Source organism: Papaver somniferum, chromosome 3 (assembly GCF_003573695.1).
Source record: "Papaver somniferum cultivar HN1 chromosome 3, ASM357369v1, whole genome shotgun sequence".
Classification (NCBI taxonomy): Eukaryota; Viridiplantae; Streptophyta; class Magnoliopsida; order Ranunculales; family Papaveraceae; genus Papaver; species Papaver somniferum.
The window spans coordinates 38,588,637-38,613,182 of NC_039360.1; positions in this window are offsets into that span (position 1 = coordinate 38,588,637).

Consider the following 24,546-nt stretch of genomic DNA (forward strand, 5'->3'; position numbering starts at 1 on the left):
ATTCACACGGTGTGAGAAGCGCGGTGGGGCGCATTTTTACTGTTAATATCGGAATTCTCGTTAGGTTTTACCCGTCCTAGTCTACCAAGATGACCTCACTTTTCTTAGAATAGTACGAGGGAGAGTTGTTCTTCCATTGTACCTTGTCCTTCCTTATATAGGCTTTCCAAAACCCCTTCATTTTATGACATCTTACCATGTGTCTTAAACCTCCTTAATTACCACTAATGCCATCCCTTTTTCTAATGTAGCCTCCTTCTTCCTTGTTAATTCCTCTTTTGTCCCTTCCACCTCATGGGCACTTCTTTGGTGGACTTGGTCTTAGTCCCCATGTCTCACATGTGGCCTTTCCCCTCTTTGGGGAACCCTCACCTGGTTTAAGAGGAATTATTTTTCATGTAGCAACGCCTACCATTCCCTATCCCAATTCGCAAAGCGCACAGTTGTATTCGTTCGAGTCATTTACAGGAGAAATCACGGTGTAGGGTTTCGGTGAGTGTAAAATCTCTCTTCACAAAAATGAAAAATGTTATACAATTTGTATTACCCCTTATCTTGTTTCTATGTGTCACGAAGTACTACCTTGGTGTATATATGCATCCCCGAAATGTTAGAGCGTGAGGCCCATTTTTCTTTTGACCAAGGGCTAGGTATTATATTACATTAGGGTTCATGAGGAAATTAGGGTTATGCTCTTCTCTCGTAACATAAGAAAAAAAAAGAAAACAAGCGTACAAAATATTTCTCTATGAAATCCTAGCTTCCATAGAGAGACACCAAATAAGAGGCATGGAGATTGATTAGAGGCTAAACTTGTTCTCGTAGAGAAAAGGAAACCACTATCTTAAGATGCGAAGAAGGATTTCAAGTTTGATATTGCATTAGCCGATCATATCATTGAGGTACGTATAAGTTTTGTAATTGTCGGGGCTTATATGTTTTGAGATCCACTTGCTTATATTTTGAAGTATGAATTCATATTAAATGGTCTCGTGGAAGCATCGTAAGATAACCTTAGTCCCCAAGTCCCCATGTCTCACATGTGGCTTTTCCCCTCTTAGGGGCACCCTTACCTGGTTTAAGGGGAATTATTTTTCATGTATCAACATTAGTCCCCTGACTATGAGGTTAGTCGTAAGATAACCTTATAGTCACACTCATATGATCGAGTCAGCATACACATGTCTTTGTGCATGGACAAGATCGTCGGTTACTGCCTCGTGAATGGTGTCTCTCTCTCTCATATATATATGCAACCGGTACCCTCTCATCGTATTCCTTAATATCTTCTTCTTTACTCCTTTTGTGGGCTACTCGACTTGCATGGCTGACTCTCTCCGCGGGTACGTGCTAGTCTTAGCGCCTATTCCTGCATTAACCTCTGTGATGTTCAAGCATGACGAACTGAAGCGTCTGCTGCTCGTGAAGGCTGAAGTCGAAGCGCTACGGGGGGGGAGAATTGCTAATAAAAATGGCGTGAATACTAAGTTTAGGGAGGTGTCTGAAGCTTATCAAGCCGAGTTAGACATGGATCCAGCGGGTCGGGTGTCTTCAGAGACTCAACGCGCTCTGAATGATGCCACTACTGCACATGGCGCGACTAATCAGTTGTATGCAGACTCCCTAGCGATGGTGGCTACAATAGACCAGGCTATTTCAGATTGTCGCCTCTGGATTTCCTACCTAGTTGGTCACACTCTGGTCTTAACAGTGACCACTTCAGTTGTACCTCATCCTTATGTTTAGGAAGAACTAGCGCGTCTGCTTGTTCTAAGGGAGGAAGCGGGAATGTTGTGGACTCTTCGTTTGTTCCATCGAGACAAAACGCGTAGAGAATATGATGAACACGAGGACACCCTTTCACTTTCCCAAGGGCCTGGGGCCTAAGACAAGATCATTCAGGCTATTACTAAACGAGTTCACGAGGCTGATCAATATTTGCGCTTGGCTGACGTACAAGTCGGCGACAGTCGCCTGATGGTGGAGTCTCTGGACGTAGACATTGCTCGATGCCGTTCGTTATTGGCAGACTAAAAACAAATTAGTATATATTTATTTATTCTTTAGTATTTCTCGAAGTACGACCCCCTTTCGATGTTGTCCACGTGTCAGCCGTGGTTTTGTGGTCATTGTAATCGTTTATGCTTTCCTGATTCTCTATAAATATGCAACTTTAGCTTCTTTTAGCTCCAACTTGTCTGCTTCTTTCTTTTGTTCTAAATGGCATATGTTCTTCATGGTTAAGTACTTTCGCTGGCGCCGATACCCTCGCTGGTTGACCCTCGATATAAAGAGGAGGAACTCGCAAGGCTTTTGCTAGTAAAAGCGGAGATTGAAGCGCTCAAGGTGCGGAGGGAGATTGACAGGGATGCCAAACGGGACCAATTTTCTGATCAATACGATACATTCCAGATGGCTGAAAGGGTTCGAGCGAAGGGGCGCGTATACGTCCAAATCCGTCGTGCATTAGACGAGACAGTTAAGATCCGCCAAGCTGCCGATCAGCTCTTTGAAGAGTCCTTGTGATGATGGACAGTATAGATCAAGCCATAGCTGACTGTCGTCTATCTATATCTGAGCGGACTTCTCCTCACTTGCACGGGTATACTTTAACTCTTGCAGCGGTCTCCGCGCTTGTTCGCTCCTTTGATATCCCTGGTAAATTGAGGCGTTTGCTCCTTTTGAGGGGGGAGATAGATATGGTGTTGGCTTCTCGGGTGGTGTACGTGGACAAGATGTGTGCGATTTATCATGGTCGAGAGGAAATGCTAGCCGCTGCTCGTAAATCAAAGGTTCCCAGCGAAATAAAGGAGATCGCTGAATTGGCTAATGAAGCCGATTATGCGTTGGCTACTGCTATTGATCAGCGTGAGGAAGCGTTCTTAATGGTGCAGTCAGTAAATGCAGACGTTGCTCATTGTCGCGTGTTACTATCAGAAGATGAATGAGTGACAGACGACTTGTTGTCGTTGGTTTAATTAGTTTTTTTTTAACTTTCCTTTGTCCTCGGGTATTTATTCTATATAGTGTATTTCACTCCGTCTACCTTCCTTCTCTCCCTCTATTTGTGAGGGTTTAATTAAGAAGAGGCTTATTCCATCCCCCCATTTAACAAGGACGCTGGGTAGGAACTTTTGATAAAACGTATTTACCCTCTCTTCCCCCCTCCCCCCCTTCTTTTTTATTTAGCGGGGATTGGGAGGGAGGGATGTATATATGTTAAACACGCCTACTCCCCTCTTTGTTTTTCTCAACAGAGAATTGGGAGGGCGGGATGTATGTTAAACGCGCCTACTTCCCCTCTGTTTTTCTCAACACGGAACTGGGAGGACGGGATGTATTTTAAACGCTCCTACTCTCCCCATTTGTTTTACTTGATGGGGATCCGGAGGACGGGATCTATGTTAAACACGCCTACTCCTCCCTTTCGTTTTTGTCAATGGGGGTTGGGAGAGCGGAATGTATGTTAAACGCGCCTACTCCCCCTCTGTTTTTTCTCGGGAACTGGGAGGGCGGGATGTATGTTAAACGCACCTATTCTCCCCTCTTTTTTATTTGATGGGGATCCGGAGGGCGGGATGTATGTTAAACGCGCCTACTCCCCCCTTCCTTTTTCTCAATGGGGGTTGGGAGGGCGGAATGTATGTTAAACGCGCCTACTCCCCCCCTTATTTTTCTTAACAGAGAACTGGGAGGAAGGGATGTATGCTAAACGCGCCTACTATCCCCTCTTTTTTATTTGATGGGGATCCGGAGGGCGGGATGTATGTTAAACGCGCCTACTCCCCCTTCGTTTTTCTCAATGGGGGTTGGGAGGGCGGGATTTATGTTAAACACGCCTATTTTCCCCTCTTTTTTATTTGATGGGATCCGGAGGTCGCGATGTATGTTAAACGCGCCTATTCCCCTCTTTGTTTTTCTCAACAGGGAACTGGGAGGGCGGGATGTATGTTAAACGCGCCTACTGATAGTAGTTTTCAATGATGTTGTAGTAAAAGATTCGTTGAGACTTGTGAAAGAAATAGATTTTGGACTTATAAAACTTAAAAAAAACCTAAGAGAACTTAATGCAAAATTGATTTCAAGATATTAAAAATAACCAAGACACTGATTTCACTATTACACATGAATGAATGATGGTAAATAACCTAAAACGCTAATTATCTTTTAAGTCCCTTATTTTCTTAACTCACAAATAATCAGGAAAATTCTCAAATATCAATTGTATTCCCTAAGCATAAATTATCAATTGACTAAACAAAGTATAACCTATCAGATTGGATCACAACTAATTAAGAAAATTATACAAACAATTTAAAACTCTGCAAAAGCAGTGATTGAGTGAATTATAAATTATAAATTAGAGAAAATAAAATTCATGTGTAAATAGCTTCCTCATTGCCTTTGTTGTAGGAGAATTAGCTCATCATCATGTTGGAAGCACGCTCAAAAGTTGATTTCATTGCTCAAAGATGGTTTACAAATGATGAAATGGGAGAAAAATTAATAAAACCGGGTTTGTAACACTTATGTTTGTTACAAAAACAGCTGTTACAGAGGATGATAAATGAAAACTGTCACTGTAGCTATACGACCCACTGGTGTTTGTCGTTGTCACTGTTGATGAACGATTGTTCTCTTGCGTCTTATGTTCTTCATGCACCAGAAGAAAAGAATTTTCCTGCAAGTGATCGTCCCGACTCTGTGATGCTCTGAACTTCTCCCAATTCTCTCCATAACCCACTCTATTACTCCTCAACACCTTATATAGCCTCTCGTGCACAAAAAATATCCTCCATAGCTCCAAATAATTCTCCATTACTCGGCAGTACAGAGAAAATAATATTCGGATATTTTCTTCCCTGAATTAACATTTCACGCGCTAAAATGATGCATAAACATTCCAAACATGATCGTACACGCTGTAGGATTGATTCAACACGCTTCAGACACATATAATCTTTCCGAAACAACAAGAAATCCCGTGAATACCTCTCGCCTGAACGTGTTACCCTGTTTTCTTCTCGCGGAATATCTAGCCAAACTGGATCGAACCAAAGGCCTTTACCAAGCCTGATAAGCCAAATCACGTCATCCCGAAGAGTTTCAGCCGTTGAGTCTCTTTCTAACACGCCCAAAAATCAAACCCTAATCTGCCAGTTGACTGCTCCATTTTCCCGCCAAAAACTCGAATTTCAAATGTAGAGGATGAAGTGCCCTGATCCAAAACACGGGCGCCTTTAACAGCTGTGGTGCCTGGCGGTGCCCTTATCCAAAATGGAGGTGCCTTTAGTATTTTTCTCCGAGGGTCCAAAAAGCACTTTTCAAGCAAAATTTTCCGCACAAGTGTTTATTTCCAAAAATACCTAAAAATACATAAAAACACAATATTAGTACAAAAATCGAGTTCCAACAATACAGACATTGAGGACAACTTAGACACAAAAATGTGTCTATCACCTACTCCCCTCTTTGTTTTTCTCAACAGGGAACTGGGAGGGCGGGATGTGTGTGGAACGCGCCTACTCCCCCCTTCGTCTTTCTCAATGGGGGTTGAGGGTGGGATGTATGTTACACGCGCCTACTCCCCCTTGTTTTTCTTAACAGAGAACTGGGAGAACGGGATGTATGTTAAACGTGCCTACTCCTCCGTTTACATTCTTGTGTCTTTTAGTAAGTTTGCGTATCCGATCGGGTGCCATTGGCGTTCCCGCATCTTTTAATAAATTTGTAAGTCAATCGGGCGCTATTGACATTCCTGCAACCCGTAGTAAATTTGTCAGCCGATCGGGCGCCATTGGCATTCCCGCGGACTTTTTTCAGTCGATCAGGCACCATTGGCATTCCCGCGACCCTTTGTCAGTTGATCAGGCGCCATTGGCATTCCTGCAACCTTTAGAAAATTTGTCAGCCGATCGGGCGCCATTGGCATTCCCGCGGTCTTTTGTCAGTCGATCGGGTGTCATTGTCGTTCCTGCAACCTTTTGTCAGTCGATCAGGCGCCATTGACATTCCTGCAACCTTTAGTAAATTTGTCAGCCGATCGGGCGCCATTGGCATTCCCGCAGCCTTTTATCTGTCGATCGGGCACCATTGGCGTTCCCGCAACCTTTTGTCAGTCGATCAGGCGCCATTGGCATTCCTGCAACCTTTAGTAAATTTGTCAGCCGATCGGGCGCCATTGGCATTCCCGAAGCCTTTTGTCAATCGATCGGGAGCCATTGGCGTCCCTACGATCTTTGTTAGTCGTTACGAATCATATATCAAAATCGGATTTTATTTGAAACAAGAGTTTTACATTGATCTATTTATGCATAAAACTTCTTTAGCCATTTACCGTTGATGGGTGACTTGAATTTTGTGTCATTCATGCGTCTGAGCTTTTAATACCCGCTTTCTGCTACCTTCCTTACTGTGAAGGGTCCTTCCCAGTTCGCGGTGAATTTCCTTGCACTAACATTTCTTTGCACGTGAGGAGCAATCTTAAGGACCAAATCATCTACCTCAAATCTCGTTTCCTTTACGTTCTGATTATAATAGTTCCTTATGCGCTTCCTGTACGCCTCAACAAACCGTTCCACCCGGGCTCTCCTTTCTTATATTGTATATAAACGGGCAAAGCGGCTTACTTCGTATGGTGTCGTATGACTAGCCATGGCTACCCTCGCAGATGGAATTGCAATCTTTGCCGGTAAAATTGCATCATCCCCATAGACCAGAGAATATGGCGACGCCCCCGTGGAACTCTGTTTCGAGATTATGTATGCCCACACCGCAAGCGGGAACTGCTCGTGCCACTCTTTGTGGTGGTCCTCCACTGTCCTGCTCAAGATCCGGATGAGCGTCTTATTGCTCGCCTCGGCTTGCCCGTTCCCTTGAGGATAATAGGGAGTTGGCATATGAAGCCTCACATTATATTGGCGTAGAAAATCTATTACGTCCTTGTTTACGAGCGACTTTGCATTATCCTCCCTGATAATCATGGGCGCGCCAAATCTGCAAATAATGTATTCTCTGATAAATGCTGCAATAGTTACCCCGGCATAGTCTTTGAGAGGTATCGCTTCGACCCATTTCTTGGTGTACTCGGTGGAGGTTATTATGTACTTGTGGCGCTTCGAGGACATCTGGTTGATCTACCCTATAATGTCTAAAGCCCAACTGTGGAACGGCCATGGTGTTACCACTCTATGCAGCAGGGTGTGGGGTGTTCTGATTAGGTCTCCGTGTGTTTGGCAGTTGAGGCATCTTCTCACATGTTCTGCGGTATCGCTTTCCATAGTGGGCCAGTAAAACCCTCCTTCATAGAGCCGTGGAAACAACTTCCGCATTCCTTGATGTTCTGCATTTTGGGACCGAGTCATTACTTCAGCGGCCTCCTCGTCCGATAAACACCTTAACATAATGTTACTATAGCTTCTGCGGTAGAGAATCCCTCCATGCATGAAAAAACGCGTTGCTTTCTTTTGGATTTTTAGGGCCGCCTGCCTATCACTGGGTAATTTTCCATTTTGAATGAAATCCATATATGGTTGTCTCCAATCTACCCCGTCGGCTGTGCAGACTTCGGCGGGTTGTGGTGGGACTTGGCAATCAGCGCAACTGTCTTGGAGGGATGCTGCTTGCACTGATATACTAGGCCAGTATACCCCTCTCCTATGAATCTTTCTGTATAGGTGGACTGCTGCAGTTTGCCCACATGTCGTCGCTGCAGCTCCTGGAGTATTTTTTTCAGCTTCTCTCTTATTTACGCACCTGGAGAGGGCTCCCCCTGTTGCTCGATAGTAAAGAGCTCCTTGGATCAATACGAATTGTTTCAGAGTTCGGGTAGGTATTACACGATCCTCTTCCGTTTTGGTCAGATCGTCGATGTAAGTCCGCCTCTAATCATCCGCCTCCTCGAAGGCCATATCTTCTTTCCAGGTGCTGGGCAGCTCCTTCCTCTTAACCGTTAGCGTACCCTCTTCCTTATCATTCAATTGCATCTTGCTAACTAGTGTTTCCAGGGCATCTGCGTGTTTATTCTTGCCTCTGCCTGTATGATCTAGGATCGACTCTGTCTGACTTATCAGGTTTTGGTCCTCTGCTCGATGCGGAGCTAAATGCGACTCCTTGACGTGGAAATCCCCGTTGACTTGATTATTTACCAACCTCGAGTCACCTTTTATTTCGACGCCTCCCAAGCCAAGCTCCTTTGCCATTCTGAGCCCTAGGATCAAAGCTTCATATTCGGCTACATTATTACTACAAGGAAAGTCCAACTTGAATGAATATGAGAGAAATTCTCCTTTTGGTGCTTCGAACACTACTCCCGCTCCTCCGACAGTATCATATGACGATCCATCGGAAAACATGGTCCAAGGCTTGTTAATATCAGCGGCAGCTACCTCTCCCGGCACCCGGTCATGAATCTCGTCATTTCCTTCTCCAGGAAACATAGCCATTAGGTCAGCGATGGCTTGCCCTCGTACTCCTTTAGGTCGCTGATAGTCGATTTCGAATTCTGATAGCTACAACAGCCATCGGGTTGTTCTTCCAGTCAAGACGGGCTTAGAGGAGAGGCAGGCTATGGGGTTTGTCGTGGCCACAACGATCGTCTTATGTGTCAGGAGGTATGGCCTTAATTTTTTGTGTTGCGTAGATGAGGGCTAGGCATGCATATTCTACTCCTGGGTACCTTAGCTCTGTGTCTCTTAAAACCCGACTCACGTAGTATATGGGTGATAATTCATTTCCTCCCATATCTTGTGCCAGGACTGCCCCTATGGCTGAGCTTGTGAACGCCGTATATAAGTAAAGAGGCACTCCCTTTATTCGTGGTTTGAGAACTTGGGGGATGACGAGGCACTTCTTTAGTTTTTCAAATGCGACCTGTTGAGTTTTTTCCCATTTGAAGAAGGTCCCTTTCCTTAGTAGGGGCAAGAACGCCGACATTATCTGAGCCAAACCAGGCACGAAGCGTCGTATATACAATATCTTCCCTATAAACGCCTGGATCTCTTTGGCATTAGTCGGAGGTGTCATGGTCATGATCGCCTCGACCTTACTTGGATCCACCCGAATCCCTTCATCGGTTACAACGAATCCCAAGAATTTTCCGGATGTAACCCCAAAGACGCACTTGTGCGGGCTCATCTTGAGTTGGTACTTCCTATATCTTTCGAAGACCCTCTTTAGGTGAGATTCGTGGCTCTCAGTCTCTGAAGTCTTAACTACGATGTCATCCACATATACCTCTACCGTATGATGTAGTAGATCGTGGAATATGGATGTCGTGGCGCGCTGATACGTGGCACCGGTGTTCTTTAGCCCTAAGGGCATCACTACATAGTAAAAGTTCCCATATGGAGTTTGGAAGGCAGTCTTCTTTGCATCCTCTTAGGCCATCTTTATTTGGTTATATCCATTAAACCCATCCATGAAAGAGAAGCGCGTCTTGCCTCCAGTCGCGTCCAGTGTTAAGTCGATGTTGAGAAGTGGGAAATCGTCTTTGGGACAGGTCCGATTGAGATCCATATAGTCCTCGCAGCACCAGATCTTTCCATTCTTCTTTACCACTGGGATGATGTTGGCTAACCAGGTCGAGTGATGAATAGGTCTGATGAACTTGGATTTCAACATGTGTTCCAATTCTTCCTTTATTGCGAGGCCGGTTTCCCTCGGGAACTCTCTACTTCTTTGTTTTATCGGCTGGAATTCAGGAGACACTCCAAGGTTATGAGATAGGAGGTTGTTGTCTAGACCCGACATTTCATCATAATCGTAAGCGAAAACATCTCTGTATTCCCTGAGTAAGGCGAACAATGCTTCCCTTTCTTTCACGTCCAAACTTTTACTGATCATAGTCGGTCGTTTGTCATTTTCTGTTCCAATGTTAATTTATTCTACATCATCCATGGTGAGGTCTTTAGGAGCCGGTTCTTCTATATACCGTATATTCGCACCGAGTAGTTCATGTAATTATCCTTCATCGATTGTATTGTAAGGTGGCTCGTTTAGGTTTTGATCGTCTGAGAGGGACTCTACGTTGGGTATGTCGAAGTTTTGCATGCTTGTAGACGCTCTCCCGGTTAATTGCTATAAGCGGTACACGTGTCCCCCATCCGGTCTTGAGAAACGTTGGAACCTCGGTTGATCTTCGTGCTTCCGTTTTCTTTCCTCCGGGAACGTCATTCTGGACGGGATGAAGACCGACTTGGTTGGCTCCGTCTTCTCTTCCTCACCCCATTTTGGTAGCAGGGTAAGTTTTACCTCGGGGATTTCGTCTGCTTCCTTAGCCAAATCATAAAAAACCGCGTCTGCCATATAAGCTTCTTCCGGATCAAAGGGGTGGCTCGTGGATGGTATCCAGAATTGCCTTCCTCCTATGTTAGTTTTGACGCACTGATGGTATGTTGACGCTACCACCTTATGGTTGAGTAACCACCCTTGTCCTAGAAATACATGGAACGTCGTGTCGTCCTCCAGTACATAGAAAGGGGTAAGCCCGCGAATGGGACCAATATTCATAACCAAATGGACGATCCCGATGGCCGTCTGAGTATGTCCTCCGAATCCTTTCACCGCTGTGGTTTGCATTTTGAGTGTCGACTGCTGCACCCCGAGAAAGTCTTGTATGTATGTAGAGATTAAATTTAGAGATGCGCCCCCATCCACAAAGGCCCTCTTCAAAGGAATCTTATTGATATGCACGGTCAGATACAGGGGTCTAAGGTGCTCTCCCGGATAGCAAATATCCTCGTATGTGAATATGATAGCTTCTTTGGGGAGGGAATCATAAGGCTTTCCTGCCGCAATTATTGCAATAGCTTTGGCCGCTTCCCTGCTTTGATCCTCACTAAAACCTAGGGAGTCAAAAAACTGCTGGGCCAACACTGTGCCCGCAAATTTTCTAGCAACGCCATCTGTGTTTGTAAATGCGCAGCCTTCTATGGTGACCTTGCATGCTTCTTCGTCCTTTTCTTCCCAGGGTTGCCGTTCATCTCCGCTGGATCATGAGAAAGCATCATTACCTGATTTTGAGTTGCTTTTCCTCCCTCGGAATCCCCCATTTCGATTTCGCCCACTTCCAGTTTCTTCTGAAACATTCTTCTTAGGTTATAGCAGTCGACCGTGGGGTGTTGTACTCTGCGATGGAAGTGACAGTACCTGGCATTGCTCTTATGAATATCGTTGGGGTCTGCACTTGTTGAAGGCAGCTGAATTTCTTTATTCACTACCCACTGCTCCAGGAGTCCGATGATCTGCTCTTTACTACAGGGCAACAGGGGTGGAAGCGGTTGGTCCCTGTATTACTGATTTGTTTGTGCGCCCCAGCCTTCTTGGTTGTTGTTTGCGCTGGTGTTCCTTGGTGTTGTTGAGACAGTGTTGACTGTGTTGCTCCAGACATAATCCGAGTTGCTTTCTTCAATACAATCGGCGATTCTCGTTGCGGCTTCTTCCAGTTCGACGAAGTTGGAAATCGAAAGTTCACTAGGATTTTCTTGAAACATGGTATCATTCCTCGTACGCAGATCTCCACTAGTGCTTCTTCTTTAACGTCTTCATGGCAATCCAGTGCGAAATGTCGAAACCGAGTGATATACTTCTCTATGTCTTCCCTTAACCGCTGGTTACACTTACTCAAGTCGATGGTCGTGACTTTCCTTTTTTCGGAGTAAAACTTTCTGAGAAAGTGTGTGGACAGTTCCGTCCATGAGATGATGCTTCCGGGTTTTAGGTTATCATACCAAGAGAAGGCCGTCTCTGACAACGAATTTGGAACTCCCTTAGGCATAATTTCCCATCAGAGGCTCAATCGTTCATAGAAGCGATGAATCGGCTAAGATGTTCTCGCGCATTTCCTTGTCCTTCGTACACTTTGAACTTTGGTGAGGTATAATTTTCTGGATATTGATAATCCACGATCTCATGGGTGAACGGGATTGCCATAAAATCGTAGTTATTATGTTTTACCACTTTGTAATTCGTCTCGAAAAACTTGGCCATCGCCTCCTGCGTCATCATTCCGTGATCCTCTCCTTTATCCTCGGCGCTTTCTAAGGCTTCCTTGGCGCTTTGCTCGTTGCTAGCTTCCTTCAGCAATTTTCTTAACTCTCTTTCCATGCGGATGTGTTCCTCCAACTCTTTCTGCATTACTTTTAAAGTAGGTTGCGCGAGTGACGTGCTTCCACCCTCTAGTTTCTTATCCTTCTCCTGCGTCGCCTCAGGTCTTCTCACTTATAAGATTGGGTCTGTCACTATCCCTATCCGCTTCTAGGTTAGGGGGGCGGATTATTCAACTGACCGCAAGTCGCGTTTGGGCTAGTATCGCTCGGCTGCATTATGATAGACTAGGCACGAGACTCTAGGTGTGGTCTCCAAATTTTAATACTGGAATTCTCGTTAGGTTCTACTCGTCCTAGTCTACCAAGATGACCTCACTTTTCTTAGAATAGTATGAGGTAGAGTTGTCCTTCCACTGTACCTTGTCATTCCTTATATAGACTTTCCAAAACCCCTTCATTTTTATGACATCTTGGCATGTGTCCTAAACCTCCTTAATTACCACTAATGCGATACCTTTTTCTAATGTAGCCTCCTTTTTCCTTGTTAATTCCTCCTTTGTCCCTTCCACCTCATGGGTACTTCTTTGGTGGACTTGGGCCTTAGTCCCCATGTCACACATGTGGCCTTTCCCCTCTTTGGGGAACCCTCACCTGGTTTAAGGGGAATTATTTTTCATGTATCAGCACCTACCATTCCCTATACCAATTCACAAAGCGCACAGTTGTATTCGTTCGAGTCCTTTACAGGAGAAATCATGGTGTAGAGTTTCGGTGAGTGTAGAATCTCTCTTCACAAAACTGTAAAATGTTACACAATTTGTATTACCCCTTATCTTGTTTCTATGTGTCGCGAAGTACTACCTTGGTGTATATATGCATCCCCGAAACGTTAGATCGTGAGGCCCATTATTCTTTTGACCAAGGGTTAGGTATTATATTACATTAGGGTTCATGAGGAAATTAGGGTTATGCTCTTCTCTCGTAACATAAGAAAAGAAAAGAAAACAAGCGTACAAAATGTTTCGCTATGAAATCTTAGCTGCCATAGAGAGACACCAAATAAGAGGCATGGAGATTTATTAGAGGCTAAACCTGTTCCCGTAGAGAAAAGGAAATCACTATCTTAAGATGTGAAGAAGGATTTCAAATTTGATATTGCATTAGCCGATCATATCATTGAGGTACGTGTAAGTTGTGTAATTGTCGGGGCTTATATGTTTTGAGATCCACTTGCTAATATTTTGAAGTATGAATTAATATTAAATGGTCTCGTGAATAAAGCTAGTTTATTTTTTTTTATCGGTAAGTTAAAAAATAAAACTAGTTATCCATGTTCTGTTTTCTCTGTATATGTGCATCTGCCTATGCATGATCCATGATTGTTAAGTTTCATATAATCAATGTAGTCAATCTCGGCCGAGATGGCCGAGATACCGCCAATAATAAAATATCGGTTTTGGTGTATATCCGAGAGATCGATATGGACGATTTTTCACCGATATGGATGATATTTCGCTGATATTTGACCGATATTCACCGAAATATAATATCTCGGTCCCGACTGATATTCACCGAAATCCGATATTAATTACATTGTATGTAATACATATGTTTATATTTTATTCTGATTTTTAGATAAAGTGTTGTTTGAACATCAAGTGTTATTTTGACTTGAATGTGGTTATTAGGTTTTCTTCCATAATATTTAGAATATATTGACGTTTACCGTTTGACATGCTAGTAACAATATGTGTATTTCCCTTGTGAGTGGATTCTTTTGTCAGTTTGGATACTATGAGAAGGCTAATACGGGCTTGAGCTTCGGTCGCCCTTAAGGTGCATACCTAAACTGTTTTTACAGCTTTTTTTGGGTTCATCGGTTTGGTATATGTATGATAAGGTATGCACCATGTTGTGATTGACATGCCACATGCGCTATACTTTTACAGTGTAGGTTTTTTATTTTTGGTAACAAAAACTCTAGTGTTGTATAAATTTGGTGTCTAGTGTGTGAATACATCATTGATATTGAAAATTGGAAAACTTTTAACATGAAGTCCCATTTCATACTTCAAGTATGAATCATTTATCATATGCTGACACGTCTTCACCTGTTTACCCTTTCATGATTGGAAACCTTTTATAAGCGGACTAATTCAAGGAAATGAATCATTTATATATGTCTTCTATAATTAAATTTAGAAAAATATGTAATAATAATGCAGATAGTCTGGTTGTTATCTTTTGTTTGTTGCATGTAATTGACCCCGAGTCTCATACATTATTATTCCAGGATGATTGAGGGAGTGGTTATCATCAACCACTTACACAAAACATCCACCGTTCAATTATATAGTACGCAATTATCTACGTACACGTTAGATTTAATTTAAATATAAATAAATTTAAATTTTTTTTCTTTTACGAAAATATCTTCCACGATTTTCTCCCTCATTTTCTTCAATTTGGGTTGTTTTTTTCTTAAAATTTCTGTCACTACTCTTTATCATTAAACCTATCTTAACTTTTTTCTTTCCATCAGTAAAATCTTAATTTCTCTTTCTTCTGAAACTCCATTTTCTCACACGACATGTCTTTCTGAAACTCAATATTCACACTAAATCACCATTTTACGCTGGAGATTAGTTCTACTTGTAAAACACGTGCACATAAACCGAAAGATGTTGTATCACCGGTACTAAAACAACTAGTAAAATCGAAGACGAAGCTGAAACTAGTGACACAATACATCTAGATGCTAAAACTAGTATAGCTAGTGACGCCATGAATTTGTCTTCTTTAGCATGTACTAAAGCTAAACCAGTTCAGAAACTTGTAAGAGTAAGGTTGTTGTTGATTCTAGTCTACCAAAGTAAATAAAAAACCTAGTAAATCTATTAACTTGGATCTGTTGTTACGAACACAAGGAGGAAAGATGATATTTATATAAACAAACGAAAATAAGCTAAAACGAAGATGAAGATAAAAAACAAAGAAGTGGCTCAAAATTAAGAAGTTTTTCATTTTTCTCATCTTCATCTTCGTCTAACCTTTTTTCCCTTTGTTATAATCAACAGATTTTCTCCTTTTGTTTGTGACGGTGGATTTAACTTTAGTAGATTTTAATAGAAGATATTCTATCTTATTTACGGTCACAGGATATTCTCCTTAATTGACCAAAATAATAATAATATATATGGCCATTATCTCTCAAAAGAGGGTAAGGCATTATACCAAAAACTCTAACATGGTATCGACCTAATAGCCGATCCTCTTCTTCTTCTTCACCTTTTTCACCAAAATCAACAATGGCAGGAGATAAAAAGATAATCCATCCGGCGTTTGCTATCAACAACATCAAAACCCTAATCCCTATTATCCTAGACATCAAACAGGATGAATACTCATCTTGGGTTTTTCTGTTTGAACTCCATCTTCAGGCTCATCGCCTTCTTTTTCTCATCAATGAAGAAAAAACCCCTGCAGATGTTGACGCCGACACCGTGCTCCAACTCGACGCTCTCTGTCGACAGTGGATGTTCTCCACCATGGCCAAGGATTTAATGCTCACCGTCCTCAAATCTGGCAAAACTGCTAAAGAGCTTTGGGATCATTTTAAGAAACTCTTTCAAGACAACAAAGGTAACCGCGCTGCGACTCTTGAACGTAAGTTTGTCAATCTTAAGTTTATTGATTGCACTAGTATTGATGATTACTGCGATAAGCTAAAATCCCTGTCCGATCGATTACTTGATCTTGACTTTCCCATGGATGACAAACGCCTTGTGATCCAACTTGTCAACGGCCTTCCGGAGGAATACAACACGGTAGCCTCTTTTATCCAACAATCAATGCCGACGTTTGATGCCGCTCGATCCCAGCTGCGTACCGAAGAGATTCGACGCTCCCAACAGCAATCACAGTCTGCACCTACTGCTCTTGCCGCTGCAGCTCCACCCGCAGACCGCAACAACCAGCGCTCACAGCGTGGTGGTCATGCCAGACGTGGTGGTCATCGCTCATCTGCTCCAGCCACTGAACCACCCCTGCTGCCAACACCTCCGTCCCCTTATCATCTCTACGGTGCACCTCATCCTACGTACAACATCCATTGTCCACCACAATGGGCAGTACCACCTTGTCCGTATCCTACAGCACCTCCGGCAACACATTGGCAGCAACCTTCCAGCCGCGGTTCCTTCCAAGGCCGTGGCCGTACTGGTCAGTCACGCGGTCGAACATCTAGCGTTGGACGTGCACAGGAATACCTTACTCCATCCACGGAATATCTTCAACCCAGTGACATTGCCGAAGCGTACATCTCCATGAGTTTATACTCACCTGACGACGCTTTCTATATGGATACCGGTGCTACATCGCATCTCACTGCGGATTCAGGTACTTTGAATACTGTTTTTAATACTAGTAATATTCATTCCATCTTAGTTGGCAATGGTCACAGTATTCCAGTCACTGCCTCCGGTACCAAGTTCATAGATATTCCGTCCCGCACCCTAAAACTCAAAGATACTCTTGTTGCTCCCGACATAATCAAAAACTTGGTTTCTGTTCGTAAATTCACCACTGATAATCATGTGTCTGTTGAATTTGATCCGTCTGGTTTTTCTGTGAAGGATTTGAATTCGAGGAAGATTCTCCTTCGATGTAACAGTTCCGGGGAGCTTTATCCTATTACTGCCTCTGCCGTATCACCTTCAACATCGTCTCTGTCTCATCCTATATCCCTTGCCGTGTGCTCTCATGACATTTGGCACAACCGTCTTGGCCACCCAGGGAAAGCTATCTTAGATAATTTACGTGCAAACTCTTCAATTCAATGTAATAAAACTCAGTCTACCAAACTTTGTCATTCTTGTCAAGTTAGTAAACATGTTCGTCTGCCATTTTTTGAATCAAATTCTGTTACTTTTGCTCCTTTTGATATCATTCATAGCGACTTATGGACCTCACCATTACATGTTGAGACCGGTTTTAATTACTATCTTATATTGTTAGATGACTTCACAAATTATCTATGGATCTTTCCTCTCAAATTAAAATCCCAAGTTTATACCAAGTTCTTGGAATTTCGTTCCTTCGTTAAAACTCAGTTTGAACGTGAAATCAAATCTTTTCAATGTGACATGGGTCGTGAATTCGACAACTCATCGTTTCATGAATTTGCTCACAAACATGGGTTAGTTTTCCGTTTCTCATGCCCTCATACCTCCTCTCAAAACGGCAAAGCTGAGCGAATGATTCGTCGTGTCAATGACATCACTCGCACGCTTATGTCTCATGCATCTATCCCTCCCAAATATTGGGCCGACTCCTTACACATGGCCGTCTACCTCCACAACATTCTTCCTTCCAAAATCCTAAATTTCTCTTCTCCGGTGTCCATTCTCTATCAACGTCAACCAACCTACTCTCATATTCGTACTTTTGGTTGTCTTTGCTACCCCAATCTTTCCGCTACCACTCCTCATAAGCTTTCTCCTCGTTCCACTAAGTTTGTTTTTCTTGGTTTTCCAACTCATCACCGTGGTTATCGATGTCTCGACTTAGCCACTAACAAAATCATCTTGTCTCGTCATGTGACATTTGATGAAAACGTGTTTCCATTCAAGAACACTGTCTCTAGTTCATCAAACTGTCAAGACTCTCCCTCTACACCATCTTCCACTCTCCTTCCCTTTCGTTTCTGTTACCCAACATCTCCTAATCCTACTGTCCAGCCTCCTTCCGCTGCTACGTCAGTTCCTTCCTCTACTGCACAGCAGCGCTCAGACGTTGCTCCACCATCTTCCACCACTGCACATACTCCGTCTCCTGCAATACAGCCCTACACACCTCCTCATCGTCGTTCCACTACAGCACCTCACCTCCACATTCCCCCACAGCAGCAGTCAGCTCCCACAGCTCCTGACAGCAACACTTCAGCACCTGCAACAGCGCCTGACTGCACTACTTCAGCGCCTGACTGCACCTCTTCAGCACCTGCAACAGCGCCTGACTGCACCACTTCAGTGCCTGACTGCACTATCCAGGCAGTCACGCCTTCATCTTCCGCTCAGCCTGGCACTTCAGCCAACTCTTCTCGTCCTGTCACTCGTGCATCTCGTGGAATCTTCCGTCCCATTCACCGATTGAATCTCAATGTTCAGACACAACATCACATCTCCAATTTGCCAAAATCTCACCTTTATGCTCTTAGGGATCCCAACTGGACCAAGGCCATGCTAGATGAGTTTATTGCTATGCTAAAAACTAACACTTGGGATCTAGTACCACGACCTATTGGATCTCATGTTATTCGTTCCATGTGGTTATTTCGTCACAAGTTTAATGCAGATGGTACATTGCAGCGATACAAAGCCCGTCTTGTTGCCAATGGTAAATCTCAACAGGTTGGGGTTGATTGTTTTGAGACTTTCAGTCCGGTTGTTAAGCCTGCCACCATTCGTACCGTTCTCAGCATTGCCACATCAAAATCTTGGCTGATTCACCAATTGGACGTTAAGAATGCTTTCCTACATGGGGACTTGTCTGAGACAGTTTATATGCATCAACCTCCGGGTTTTGTTGACCCTGCTCGACCTGATTATGTTTGTCGTCTTCGCCGTTCTCTTTATGGTCTCAAACAGGCGCCTCGGGCGTGGTTCCAGAGGTTTGCGACTTTCATCACAGGTTGTGGTTTTCGGGGTAGTGTTTGTGATCCATCTCTCTTTATTTACCGGTCCGGCCGGGAAACTGCGTACTTATTACTATATGTTGATGATATCATACTCACTGCCTCTACTGATGCTCTCCTAGCCCGCTTTATCGACCTGATGAAACTGGAATTTTCTATGACTGATCTTGGCCCGTTACATCATTTTTTGGGTATTACTGCTTCTCGTTCTTCCTCAGGGTTGTTTTTATCTCAGTCACTCTACACAAAGGACATTATTGCTCGTGCATCCATGACGAACTGCAAACCAGTAGCAACTCCGGTTGACACGCACTCTAAGCTCAGTGCTACTTCTGGACCAGCACTTTCGGATCCTACTTTATACCGTAGTCTGGCCGGAGCGTTACAATACCTCACTTTCACTCGACCGGATATATCTTATGCGGTTCAGCAGGTATGTTTATTTATGCATGACCCTCGGGAGCCACACATGCAAGCCATTAAGCGCATTATTCGATACCTACAGGGCACTATTGATCATGGTTTGTCTCTCTCGGTTTCGAATATCTCTTGTCTCACCGCCTATTCAGATGCTGATTGGGCGGGCTGTCCTGACTCACGCCGATCAACATCTGGTTACTGCATTTTTCTTGGAGACAATCTTGTCTCTTGGTCATCCAAACGTCAAGCAAAGGTGTCTCGTTCCAGCGCTGAGGCAGAATACAGGGGTGTCGCTAATGCTGTGGCTGAAACGACCTGGCTCCGGAATTTACTTCTTGAGTTACATATGCCATTACAACGGGCCACACTGGTGTATTGTGACAATGTGAGTAAACTTACGAATCTCTTCCTCCCCATGTAATTACTCTTCCAAGTCCAGGTCTGGGTCATCTCATACCACTCATTGAGTTTGCTAAACGGCTCGTTTTTAATCATGTTATCTTATTAATTACATTCACCATTCCAGGTATGTGTCGGCGTCCTTCTTTTTTTAGACGAGTCCGCGTGGTTGCAACTCAGGTCAGAGGCATATATTGAAAAAGATAGTCTAAATCAGCAAGTCGGATGCCGATTTCACAAAAATGAAAGATGGCACTCGTATCACCCCTTATCCTACTTATATGTGTCATTAACTGCCTCAGTGTTGGTGGGTGTGTACATCCCATCACCCGAAACAGTTAGAGCGTGAAGCCAATTGTGAAAGGAATCACGTTTCATTTTGAATATTTTCTTGGCCAAGTGTTAGGGTTCTGAGAAGATTAGGATTATGCCCTTCTCTCATGACATAAGAAAATAAAGAAGCAAAACGGTACGAATCATTTCTCCATGAAAACCTAGTTGTCATAGAAGTAAAAAAAGAGCGAGGGAGATTGACTAGAGGCTAAAGGTTGATACTAGTTAGAAGATTACTCATGTTGCCGTAGAGAAAAGCAAACCAATTTCTTAAGATGCGGAGGAGGATCAATGACACTTGAAAAAGGGTATGTATAAGTTGTTATGTATGTAATCATCGGGGCTAATGTGTTATGAGATCCACTTGCTTATAATTGTATTTCGAAGTACGTAATGGTAGTTATCTAAAACATTCAACGGTCTTGTGAATAGCTAGTTATCCATGTTCTGTTTCCGCTGCGTATGTGTATATGCCTATACATGATCCATGAGTAAGTTCTGTGTGACGTCTATAGTTGGACATGCTATTCAATGTCTTTTCAATAATGAGTGGATTCTTCAACATTGCTAATAGGGGTTATATACAAGTATGCAACGAATCACCTCCAAGCATAGGAATGTTACACCCTCAAGCGTTTTGATACCCCTATTAGCAATCTTGGATTCTTGATCAGTTTGACATATGTACGATAGAAATATGCACAATGCACTATCCATAATATAAGTGTGTTCGTTTTTGTTAGCTAAAAATTTTGATACGGTATGCATTCGGTGTCTAGTGTTTGTAGGGGTGCACATACCCTATCCTTACCCGCCAACCCTACCCTACCCGCCAGTTTTTTAACCGTATCCTATCCTATCCACTATTTGGCGGGTAGGGTGGCGGGTAAAGATTTTCTTAACCGCCAGTAAACGGGTAGGGTGGCGGGTATAGGCCATATCCTACCCACCCTACCTAGAAGTGCACATACCCTATTCCTACCCGCCAACCCTACCCTACCCGCCAGTTTTTTAACCGTATCCTACCCTATCCATTATTTGGCGGGTAGGGTAGCGGGTAAAATTTTTCTTAACCACCGGTAAACGGGTAGGGTGGCGGGTATAGGCCGTATCCTACCCACCTTACCCGTTGTGCAGCCCTAAGTGTGTGAATACATTATCGGTACGGGGATGATTAAGAGAGTGGTTGCCATTAACCACTTACCTAAAACCTCCATGTTTATAATTATACAATGTAGGAATTACCTATAGGTACAATTTTAATGTTCTTAGTTAGTGGCAGGTCCACCCACTAAAGCCCAGTAATCAGAGGTCCATAATTAAAAGAAAAGAGAAAAATGGACCCAATTTTTTATGCCCAGGTCCTGCACACGTGTGGGATGTATTATGCGCATTTTTAAAATTACCAAAACACCCTTATGTATATAAAAGCGGCGTTACTAAATTTTCATTTCATTTTTCTATTTTCATTTCAACTTCTCAGATCCAAATCGGGAGAGCTGCTAGAAGAGATTTTTTTTCTTGGGTTTTTATCGACGAACAGGAGATTAGTTATTTCGATTTTGTTTGTTTAACCGAGATTTGGTTAATTTAATGTTGTCTTATTTTATTTGAAGCTATTTAGATCTTTATTTTTAATGTAATGGAGAAATTCAACTGAGATACGTATTTGAAGTTATTGTTACCTACAGATGAAGACAATCAAAAAAGAATCAATCAAGGTATGTGGTTTATATTTGATTCTTAGGTTGATTTTTCAATTCGTCCAAATTTGTGTTTGGAGGTCTTATAGTTAGTTCAGATCTACATAAATAATCATGTTTTATGTACATTTTGTTACTAGATCTGATATTTTAGCTTCATTTGGTTGTTTTTGATATGCTTTTGAGTTTATTTTTGTGTATTAATCATCGGTACGTATGTGATATACTGGTGGATTTTGATGAAACAAGTTCAGATCTAAATAAAGAATCATGTTTTATGTTTATTTCATTAGTAGATCTGATATTTTTATGGTTTTTGGTTTGTTTTTCAGTTTTCTTTTGTGTATTAACTATCAGTACGTATATGACGTACTGTTTTCTTTTTGTGTTTACTATGAATCTATAGCTTTTCTCTTATTTTTTTTGGTTTGATCCAGGAGTACATATATGGAATACTTAAATATGTGCTTTGATTCAGTTATATTTTATGGATTCATCACTTCTTCCTGACATGCAATTGAGTTTTTAGTTTATGAATCTGCAGTACGTATATGTTGTACTGATAAAAACTTCTTTTGCTTTTGTTTTATTCATAGTTTCGCAGTTTAGTTTGCTATTGTGTATTAATCATCGGTACGTATATGATATACTAGTGGATTTTGATGAAACAAGTTCAGATTTAAATAAAAAATCATGTTTTATTTTTATTTCATCAGTAGATCTGATATTTTTATGGTTTTTGCTTTGTTTTTCAGTTTTCTTTTGTGTATCAACTATCAATACATATATGACGTACTGTTTTCTTTTTTTGTTTACTATGAATCTATAAGGTATCTCTTATTTTTTTTGGTTTGATCCAGGAGTACATATATGGAATACTTAAATATGTGCTTTGATTTGGTTATATTTTATGGATTCATCACTTCTTGACATGCAATTGAGTTTTTAGTTTATGAATCAGCAGTACGTATATGTCGTACTGATAAAAACTTCTTTTTATTCTGTTTTATTCATAGTTTTGCCACTTTATTTTGGTTTGATCCATGAGTACGTATGTGAAATACTGAAATAGATGTTAGTTTTGTTGCTATGTTTTAATATTGTTATATTCTGGTCACATTTACAGGTTCAATATGTCCAACGGATACATACTCTATGTGTAAGCAGTGCGGCAGATATATACCCAGATTTGCAAGTAGTATAGCAGATATGTACTCAGATTTGTAAGCAGTTTAGCAGATACGTACTCAAATTTGTAAGCAGTATGGCAGATATGTACTCAAATTTGTAAACAGTGTAGCAGATATGTACTCAAATTTGTGGTCTTTTATATGTTTTAATTAAATTTGGACCTCCAGATAAATAAAATCCCGATTTGGTAGAAGTATTTTATTTCACACGTATTTAAAAAATAGGGTATATTAGTCATTTTCATGTTTTCAAAGAATTTTGGACCCTAGGATAAGGATAAAATCCGGTTGGACCCTGCTATAAATAACCTTATGGGCTTAGTACCAAACAAGAAATTTTCCTTATACAATTCCGATTAAATTTATTTTATTTTTTAAAAAAGTAAGTTTAAATTTTACTTTTTCCCTCTTACAATAATATTTTTCACGATTTTCACCCTGATTTTCTTTCAGTTTCGGCAGTCTTTTCATAGATCATGTTTTTCACTTTTTTTAAAGAAACATTGGTAAAACCTTGATCTTTTTTACTTTTGAAATTTTATTTTCTTGGACGAGATCTCTTTCTGAAATTCTGTTTCACACTAATATCATTTTTCGGTGGTAATTACTTCTACTACTAAAGCACGTGGTTGTAAAATCGGCTACATAAAAAATATTTCGGTTTACGACCACACTTTTTACTACTAAAAGTAATCTCCATTAGAAAATGGTAATTAATGAGAAATGGAGTTTCTGAGAAAGGTTTCGTCTAAGAAGATTGTGTTTTAAAAGAGAATGGGATTAATGTTTTATTGATGGAAAAACAAAGTGATGAAGGAGTTTTATGATAAAGAATAGTGACAGAAGTTTTAGGAAAGCGACTGAAATTTAAATTTGGCGTGTAAGTATCTTATTACAGAGATTGTATAATTGAACCGTGGATGTTTTGGTATTGATTATTGGCTACCCATACCTGGGTTGATTGTATTTTGTTGTTTACTGATCAGCTGAAAATAAGGTTGCGAGTTTTTTTGCATTAGATTGGAAGATGGACTCCCACCAGGTTGCAGCTTTCTCGTTGAATTGGAATGCGTCATACGTTCTCTGCTTAAAGGCCCCGGAACCAGGGACGGAGGAAAAGAGAGACAAGAAGGGTCTCCCGACCCTACTTGATTTTGATTTTTAATTAGTCAGGCTTAGTTTGTTTGGTAAATTATATGTCTTATGGGGACAAATACGTATGATAAAATTAAAATTTTACTTAATGGGTGCAAAATTATAAATTTGATCGAACAAAATGCATCAAATACAAGACATAAATATGAAAAACAATGTAAAAAATTACTATCTCAAATTTAACTGAAGTGGTTTATAACTTGATCATCACTTAAAATAATGATACAAAATCAATAATATGCAAAAAGTCTGCCTCCGTCACTGCCCGGAACAGTCAAAACGTTTATTATACTAATTTGCCAATATGACAAAACTTTTATTATACTAATTTGCACCCAGTTAAGAAAAAAGTCCGCTTCCGTCACTGCCCGGAACAGTTAAATTCCATTAAGAGCAACTGCAGTGGTGCGATCAAAACCAAAGATCAAAGATCAAAAAGAAGACCAAATTTTGGGTTTAGTCCGTGTTGTGACGCAACAGTACATGATTAAAATTTCGTCAGGCGGACTGTTATGGCTGCGCCCCATTTTACACTTTCATCAGGTGGACCTTAAAAGTCCGCCCCATTTATTTATTTTTTGTAACTTTCATCAGGCGGACTTTAA